At 34.9% G+C, this 8,396-nt stretch overlaps 2 pseudogenes; both read left to right on the plus strand.

Annotated features, from left to right (window-relative positions):
• The first annotated feature begins 211 nt into the window (after positions 1-211).
• On the plus strand, positions 212-322 carry LOC147825618 (U2 spliceosomal RNA; annotated as a pseudogene).
• A 1,300-nt stretch (positions 323-1,622) lies between these two features.
• On the plus strand, positions 1,623-1,728 carry LOC147825619 (U2 spliceosomal RNA; annotated as a pseudogene).
• Positions 1,729-8,396: the final 6,668 nt, after the last annotated feature.

Raw genomic sequence — 8,396 nt, forward strand, 5'->3', positions numbered from 1 at the left:
TAACAACGATATGTGTTATATGTTATGTTACAGTATGCTGAGGGAACTGAAAAACTTTTTGTCTACTCATGGCTTTCTTAAGCAAAGTAATAATTTTAGTGCTTTTCAAGAAAACAGGCCTTTAAGTAGGTAGTTAGGACATTTCCTGCAGGGCCTTGTCATATTAATGAGGTTGCATTTCAATTAATAATGGCTTTAGTTTTTGTTTTGGATCACTTCTCGGCCTTTTGGCTAAGATCAAGTGTAGTTTTTGTTTTGGAGTAGGACTATATAGATGAAAGGAGAAAATAAAACTAATTAGTGAGAGAAATTGGCACCTTATGCTTATCCTTAGAGCTCTGTTTCTCACTTGTTTACCTTATTTAGCTCTCTCTTATATGACCTTTTTACTTCCAAGAAAAAGCTGTGACTTGTTTTAAAAAGTTTTGTTGTTGAAGTGGGCTAAATAACCTCAGCACTTCCAGTGCCTCTAACATTTATGTCTCCACTGGGGTCCTTGTCTTGCTTGAGAACATCAAAAGATGAGCCTGGATGAGGGATGTGGGAATGCTGAGCAGTTACTCAATGGGAACACTGTACTCAGACCTACTGTGCTCTTGAGGTCAGAGGGTCTCCAATGTGGACTGTAGTTGTTTCTGATTCTTTCACTAAACCAACCAAGTAAAGGTACCTAAGGACCAGACGCAATATGTGTATAGATATTCTGAAAGAAACACCAGAGAAGAATGCAGCTTCCCTTTTTGTGATAATGCAATAGTGCTAAGCTAGCAATCAATTAAACAATTATTAGTGTGCTCATTAATATATATTTGGATTATTAAGATAATGTAAAGAAAATAAACAAAAATCATAAATATATCTGGCAAAAGGTTCATTACGGCTGAGGTCAAAGAAAATTTCATGTAATTGCTGTTGTGTATCAATAATATTCTTTATGGTCAGCATTATTTTGAAACTGAAGTAGAAAAGATAACTATATTCAAATACTCTCCATTTCTTAGTGACTGTATAACTAATGCATCCTAGAAGACTTACAAGTACACTGAAGTACACTATAAAGATGCAGCAAATATCAATTGAAATCTGGAGATTATATGTTGAAATGAGGTAATAGCAATTCTAATACAAATCAGAAAAGCAGAACTTCTGTTTTATATCAGTTGGTTTAGAAATGATATATTGCAGAATTTCTCTTTTTCACTTATAGTCACAGAATAGCTATTTGGAAACATAAATGAATTAATCAACAATGCTCTTACAAAGAAGCAGAATTCTAGGAGCATCATGAGAATACAAGCTTAAAAGTAAAGACAGCGTCACAGGGTTTCCTACTTCTGAGAACTAAGAGTTGAACACTCTTCCCATGTGTTTTTACAAGGACAAGTGGTGCAGTCTCTTTATTATATATAGCTAAAATTTTTTTCTAAATATTTTAGAAGAGCTCCTTGACAGAGCAAGCTCTTTGCATATTTACAACATCTATAGCCTATTTTCTCTGTTTATTTCCTGTTCTAACCAAAATATACAACTTGCTTGACTGAAGCATTTAATCAAAAAGTATCATGAGATCCATTGTGCAATGATATTTTTTCTCTCCTTTACATCATTCAGAAAGGTTATAGATCACTTCTCAGCCTTTTGGCTAAGATCAAGTGTAGTATCTGTTCTTATCAGAAAGGTTATAGATGATGTCTAAATACCTTTGTTCTTTTCTTTAATTTATTCTCTTTATCATGAATAAATTTAGTTGCATAATTTTGCCAAAACTTTGAATACTCCCTGAATATTTCTCATAAAATTGATGTAACTAAAATACATCATAAGAATTATTTAACAAAGCAGTTATTGAACTTTAGGAAGCCACACTCACCTTTAGATGCCTCTTCTTCACCACAGTTCGCAGATATACAACCTCACTTTGTGTCTTGATTTAAAATTCCAAATAAACTGCCTTATCTGATATATGTGGAATTAGAAGCCTAAGTTAAATAACTTGTTTCAATTACACTTGAAATTAGTCTTACAAGTGTAAGTGAAATTAGCCTTACAAGTGTAACCCTGATAATCTGATTTTAACATTGATGCCTTTTGTAATACCAAAAAGCCAAATGTTAATTGTTTTGCTTTCTAATCATAGCATTTCCACCATGGCTCACATGAACTTCTATTGCACTTTCATAAGTTTTGCATCATGCTTTTGTAATCCTTTGTTCTATTCCTTAGAATCTCTCATTAATTGTGGTTTCATCAATTTTGTCACCAATTTCGTTTCTACTCCACCATCATGTCATCTTTCTTAGGAAAATATGGGAAATTAGGTAGTTATCCAATGATGCAAAATGAATGATGTCTTTAAGTAATATATATTAAATTTATAGATATATCTTTGAAAAAAATAAAAGATTTAATTAAGAAAATTATATGGTTGTATTAGCCTCACAGTTGCAGATCTTGTCTATTTTTTGCATGGGTTCTGAAATTGGGTTTAAATAAATAGTATCACAGATTCATAGGGCCCATCTTTCTAAGAGACAAACTAGTACTTGATCTTTTTTTTAAAGTTTATTTTAAAAGACTAGCTTTTGTCTGTGCAGTTTTAAAGACTGCAAAAGTTCTTCAGGTTTTCGAGTAAATTGTGATCACCCAGTGTTTTCAATGTAGCAAGTTGAACAGAAGAGATAAAAGTAATATCACATCTTCCTTATTAGTTTTTTCTTTTCCTACTTTAAAAGAAATCATATATGCTTGTGAGGAATCATACATTTTCAGCTCTATGAGAATAAATTCAATGCTTGCTTATCACTGTTGCATTAATAAAATTGTGGGGCTGGAACAGAAAGGGCTGAATGGCCAAATAGCTTGAGTCTGGTCCTGGAATTTTCCAACCCAGAATTTTAACCTATTCAATTTATATTTGACTTCAAATAATTTCTCAATAATGAGAACGTAGATAAAATTACACAAATTATCAGTTTCTATATTGAAAAGATATTTCTAAGAAGCTCCTGATGAAAATGTTTCATCATATAATTAAAATTTCTTATCTTTCAGCAAGTAAGAGCAACAGCAGCATGAAAACAAGAAGCCTGCAGTCTTTTATCAAACAACCATTGTTTAAAATCCTATACACATTAAATCTAAAGAAATATACCAGTTGGACACTCTGACATAAAAACATACACAACATGGATTTTATTTCCGCTTAAGATTCCAATCTGAGTAGAATTAAGAGGTAGAAATTATTTGGAGACAGATAGGCTTGTTCTTGGATACTTTGTTCTAGTTGAGTTATTTAATTATATTTCCTCCAATACTAGACAGATATTTTAAGGAGCACAAAATCAGAGGCTTATACATTTTTCAGTCAGCCAATGAGGGAAAAAAGTGAGTTTACTCTGTGTTTAGGAAGCTGGACTTGTTAAAAAAAAGGCCACACAAATTTAAAGGCAAGATAAAAAATATTTGCATTGGTTTAGGCTAAATTAATTTAATTGTAGAGGGTTATGGCTGGGAGGGATCAAGAAAAGAGAAAACAATCAGGTATTACACATGGATTCTATTACACAGTTGCTGTGGTGTGTAACATCAGCAACTCATTTAAATCTCATACTAACTCCAAGTGATAGGTACTATTGATATTTCCATTTTTTCAGCAGAGGAAGCAAAAACTTTGAAGGAAAAAATAATTTTTCTAAGGTAATTAGTGAAACTAGATGTGAAATTCTAATTGGACTACATAGCATTTTCTGTTATACAACTCTGAACTGAGGCTTGGAGATCAAAGCTAAAAAGGTAATTGGACTAAGAGAACAGCCAATATTTTTTGGTCCTTGCCTTCCAAGGCAGAACCCCTCTGAAGGGATCCGGCAACTCCTGTGAGTCATTTGAGCAAGGAGATGCAGGGAGATTTTTGGATACCAGAGGATGGGAGTCAGCCAATGTCATTGTGCTAAAAGGACATCATTGAAGAGAGGAAAAGTCCCTCATACTTTCAAGGGAAGCCATATGGTTAAACAAAGAAAGCAATCCATCCTTGGAGATGACACAGCTAGAAGAAGGAAAAACTAAAGGAGCTAAGAGACCCCTCCCATGGCCCTAAAAGTAATCCCTGAGAATCCTTAACTGACCTTGACAAATTTACATATACACACACACACAAACATATGTATACATACATATATACATACATGTGTATATATATATATATACATGTGTATATATATATATACAGAGAGAGATTAATTTTAATTAATATAGGTCATACTTTGACTTGGTCTTAAACACTCTGTAGGAATATATATGGAAAGAGATGGAGAAGGGGAGAGAGGGTGAGAGAAGGGGAAAGAGAGAAAGAAAGAGACAGAGAGAGAATAATAAACAGAAAAACTCGACATGATATAAAAAGGGGATCCAAACACTGTACCAGCCCTTCTGGTTGTTTCCAGGTGAACCTACAATTTATAGCCACAAAAATGTTTTAATCCCCAGTCCTACTAGCTGTTCCAAAACTGTGTCTCTCAGCCTCTCAGTATATTTCCATTGTGTTATTTTAATATACGTTCAAGTAGCCCTAAGGTAAAGATTTAGCTTCTTGAACAAGTGTGCCTATAGACTAAAAATGACAACATAAATATCCTAGCTACTACACTTTGTTTCTTTATGGTATAAACTAATTTTATATGTTTATATTATCTGGATCTAGTCACTGTAGTAGCTCTTCAGATCTATGGAATTAGAGGCTAGATATAGGTTCTGAATCCTATAGTAAAATTTTTTATGGCCCAATGGTCACAACAACATAGACATCTTTAATTTATTCATTTGTAATTGTTATAATTAATTAATTATTTTGGTACCAAGGATCCAACTCAGAACCTTGTGCTTGCAAGGCAGGTGGTGGCACCACTGAGCTAAATCCCCAGCCCTGTCATTGTTTAATTAAAATAGGAGGACATTAGATTTCTTATTAACAAACCAAGAAAAAGTTTATACATCTTTACTCTTTACCTGTTGTACTTGGGTAAAAATCTCAAAACAAATAGAGGGTAATATTAAAGATAAAATGTTTATGCCAAGCGCTATCTAACTTTATCTGAATCCTACAACTTTTTAGAGCCACTATTCAACAAGATTCTACTTTTAATTCTTGGCACTTTCTTGTTTAATATGGCTCTAAAATCAAGCTTATGACCAATGACCTGTCTTCTTTTCTAGACTGTCAAAGATGATCATTCAGCCAGGCGTGGTGGTGCATGCCTGTAATCCTATGTAATCCTAGCACTCAGGAGGCTGAGGCAGGAGGATTGCCATGAGTTTGAGACAAGCCTGGGCAACATAGTAAGTTCCAGTCTGAACTACATAGTGAGACCCTGTCAAAAATAAAAGATGGTCATTCATCAAACAATGAAACTCATCTTCCTTTGTATCCTTTGGATCAGTCAGGGTGAGACTTTTGATCCCCAGCTAGCTAGACAAGCTCAATGTCCCTTCTTCAGCCTGAAGCAATTATAAAAAGATGGAGTTTAGGACCTTCTGCATCTCTTAAGAATAAAGGTCTCAAGGGAGGAAATGTGATAGAAGAAAAAAGGAGAAAGGAAAGAAAAATGACTGGAATTTTAAAATGGTACTTTTAAGAAAAATGGCAGCTTTAAGGCACAAAAGTTACTTAAGTCTTTTTCCCCTTCAGGACACTCACTTTAAAAAAAGTTCCTAAGGGTCTTAAAGAAAAAAATAAGCCTGTAAATTGTGCTTCTGTTTTTTACCTATAAATTGCACTTCCTCACATAGACCTCCACCTTCAAAAAAGCAGCAGTATTGTATAGGTGGGTAATATATCTCATCTGCAAACATAATGGATATGGTTTGCATTCTGACATAGCCTGGCAGATGGGTGACCTGACAGTAGAATACACATCTCAGATCATCCATTTTAAGACACCCTCAAGGCCCATAAATATCATATTCTATTTTTTTGAGTGCATACTTTTAAAATTTCTGTGTAATAAATCCATGTATGCCCCTTATTGACATGTCCTGAAATTTTTTTTTTCTTCAACAGGAATCAGTAAACCAAACTGCAACTTAATTCCATGGGTAGGATAGGTTCACTTCCTAGGACTCTGTGCAGTGACAAAACCAGATGCTGAATTCAAGTTGGTCTACACAGCATTTTCTGTTATGCATCTCTGATACACTTTGATTCATTTTGGGGAATCACCTTTAAGAGCTTAAGAGAATTCCTTAATATCGCAGAGCTCAATGATGGTAGAGCTGAGGATTGCATCCTAGTCTCTAATGAGTCTAGTCACAGGAAGTAAAAGCAGAGATTTACTGAGAATTGTTTCCTTAAGATGGTCACATAGTATTGAAGTACATCAGAGTAGGGAGAGGGTTTACTCCAGTTTGTGGAGCTGGGGAGGTTGCCAGCTCCTCAACGATCAGTTTCTTTGATGAAAATACTTACAAAATACTCTTAGGCCAAAGACTCAAAAGCTCTGGAGATGGACTGTAATGCATCTCTGTACCTTTAGGTGCTGTGCTCTGTCTTCAAGAAAGGTAGTAGTTGACCATAGGTATTAGCTCTAATGTTTAGAGCTGTCTCAATCACTTTTTGTTCTCTCATTTTGTGTGTGTGTGTGTGTGTGTGACTTCACTTCTGCAGTGTCTTTCTCCTTTTCTTCTAACAAAGATTCTATTAATAAAAATACCAGTCAACCATAGGCTTTATGGTTAGTGAGTGCTTGTATATTCTTCATAAAACTTTTCATCCTCACAGTGACTATTTTAGCCAAATTATTTTGAAAAGAGTAAGTGGAACCCTACTGCTTACATGTCCACAAGCCTCCAGTGACCAAAGTAGGATTTAAACTCAGGCTTCAAACCAAAAAACCAAAACCAAAACCAAGCCAAAAGAGAACAAAAACCAAGAAAACAAAAACAAAAAACCTCAGTGTCCTTGCTGCACTCTGGGGCGAATGATATTCTTTTATCTGGGATGATCATTTATGCCTGTTGCCTATGTATAATTATCATTAATGCCTTCTTTTAGTTATACAATAGCACAGTTTGCATGATAAAGACACTTTAGTGATACAAATGAGAAGAGCTATCAATTTCCCTCCTCTAGCGCTATTAATTTGTAGTCCTTGACCTCTAGTTTGGGGAACATTTTTCTTTCAATAAGAAATCTCAATCATCAGTGAATTGGTCTTATTGTTTTTCTGAAAATTTATGAATATTCTCACGACCTCTCCAGTTAAAAATGGAAAAACAGGGGGTTGGCGATTTAGCTCAGTGGGAAATGGACGCACATTGAGGCCGTACTCTTAAGTGAAATAAATAGGACACATGTGTAAATACCAAATAGTTTCTCTAGTGTGAGAAACTGAAAGTGTAAATAAGGACTAAAAGGTATAATAGATAATGTGAAATAGGAAGAAAAGGGCCAAAGGGGAAGGGGAAGTGGGAGGGGGAGGGGAAAGGAAAAAAGGGAATGCAATTAATATGAGAAAATGAAAAAATGGAAACAAAGTCTTTGTAAACAGGGAGGGATGGAGGGGTTGAAGGGAGGGCAGGAGAATGGAGGTAAAAAAAGAACCAATAGAGATTATGTAAAGGTGCAAATTTCCAATGATGAATGTCATTATATTGTATACCTAAAAAGTACCAATAAAATAAATTTTTTAAAACTCATGGTATCATAACCTGTTCAATTGGAGCCCTTGGGTAACTATCTTTATCGCTGAACTAGCTGGTCCTCTCATCCTGCTTTTTCTCAGGCTCTTGATTGGCCTTTGTATTTTTAATTGGATAAGGAAAATTCACAGTAAACTCATTGGCCTCTGATGGGTAAATGATGTATGACTCATTCATTTATTCATAATAGAAGTATTTATTGAGTGCTTGTAATGTGCTAGGCACTGGATTATTCAGTGCATTGTAAAGTGGCACTATGCACATAGGAGAGTTTATCTTTATCTCTGCTAAAATAACTATATAAAGAAAACCGATGACTACAGTGTAGGTCTTTCTAAACAGAGATTTACCCATGTACATATGGTCATAGATTCAAAATGTCAAGAGTGAGACCTGAGGTATATGTACTTTAAAAAGGTGAGGTGATTTTTGACACATACATACAACCTTGACTGAAATTGGACATTTATTTTATTGTTTTGTGGTTTTTTTTGGTACTGGGGATTGAACTCGGGACCTTGTGCTTGTGAGGCAGGCGCCAGAACCACCGAGCTAAATCCCCAGCCCTTGGACATTTATTTTAAAGTACTCACTTAGGGTGGCTCCAGTGTCCTTTGGTCCTTCTAATCGCACATCTCATCACAGTGAGCACTAGAATAAAAACAAAGAGTTGCCAGAGTAATGATGGAATCAAAGTTTAA

The sequence above is a fragment of the Heterocephalus glaber genome, unplaced genomic scaffold, assembly GCF_053883595.1.
Source record: "Heterocephalus glaber isolate CG9 unplaced genomic scaffold, H.glaber_assembly_v1.0 deba00001497, whole genome shotgun sequence".
Lineage (NCBI taxonomy): Eukaryota > Metazoa > Chordata > Mammalia > Rodentia > Bathyergidae > Heterocephalus > Heterocephalus glaber.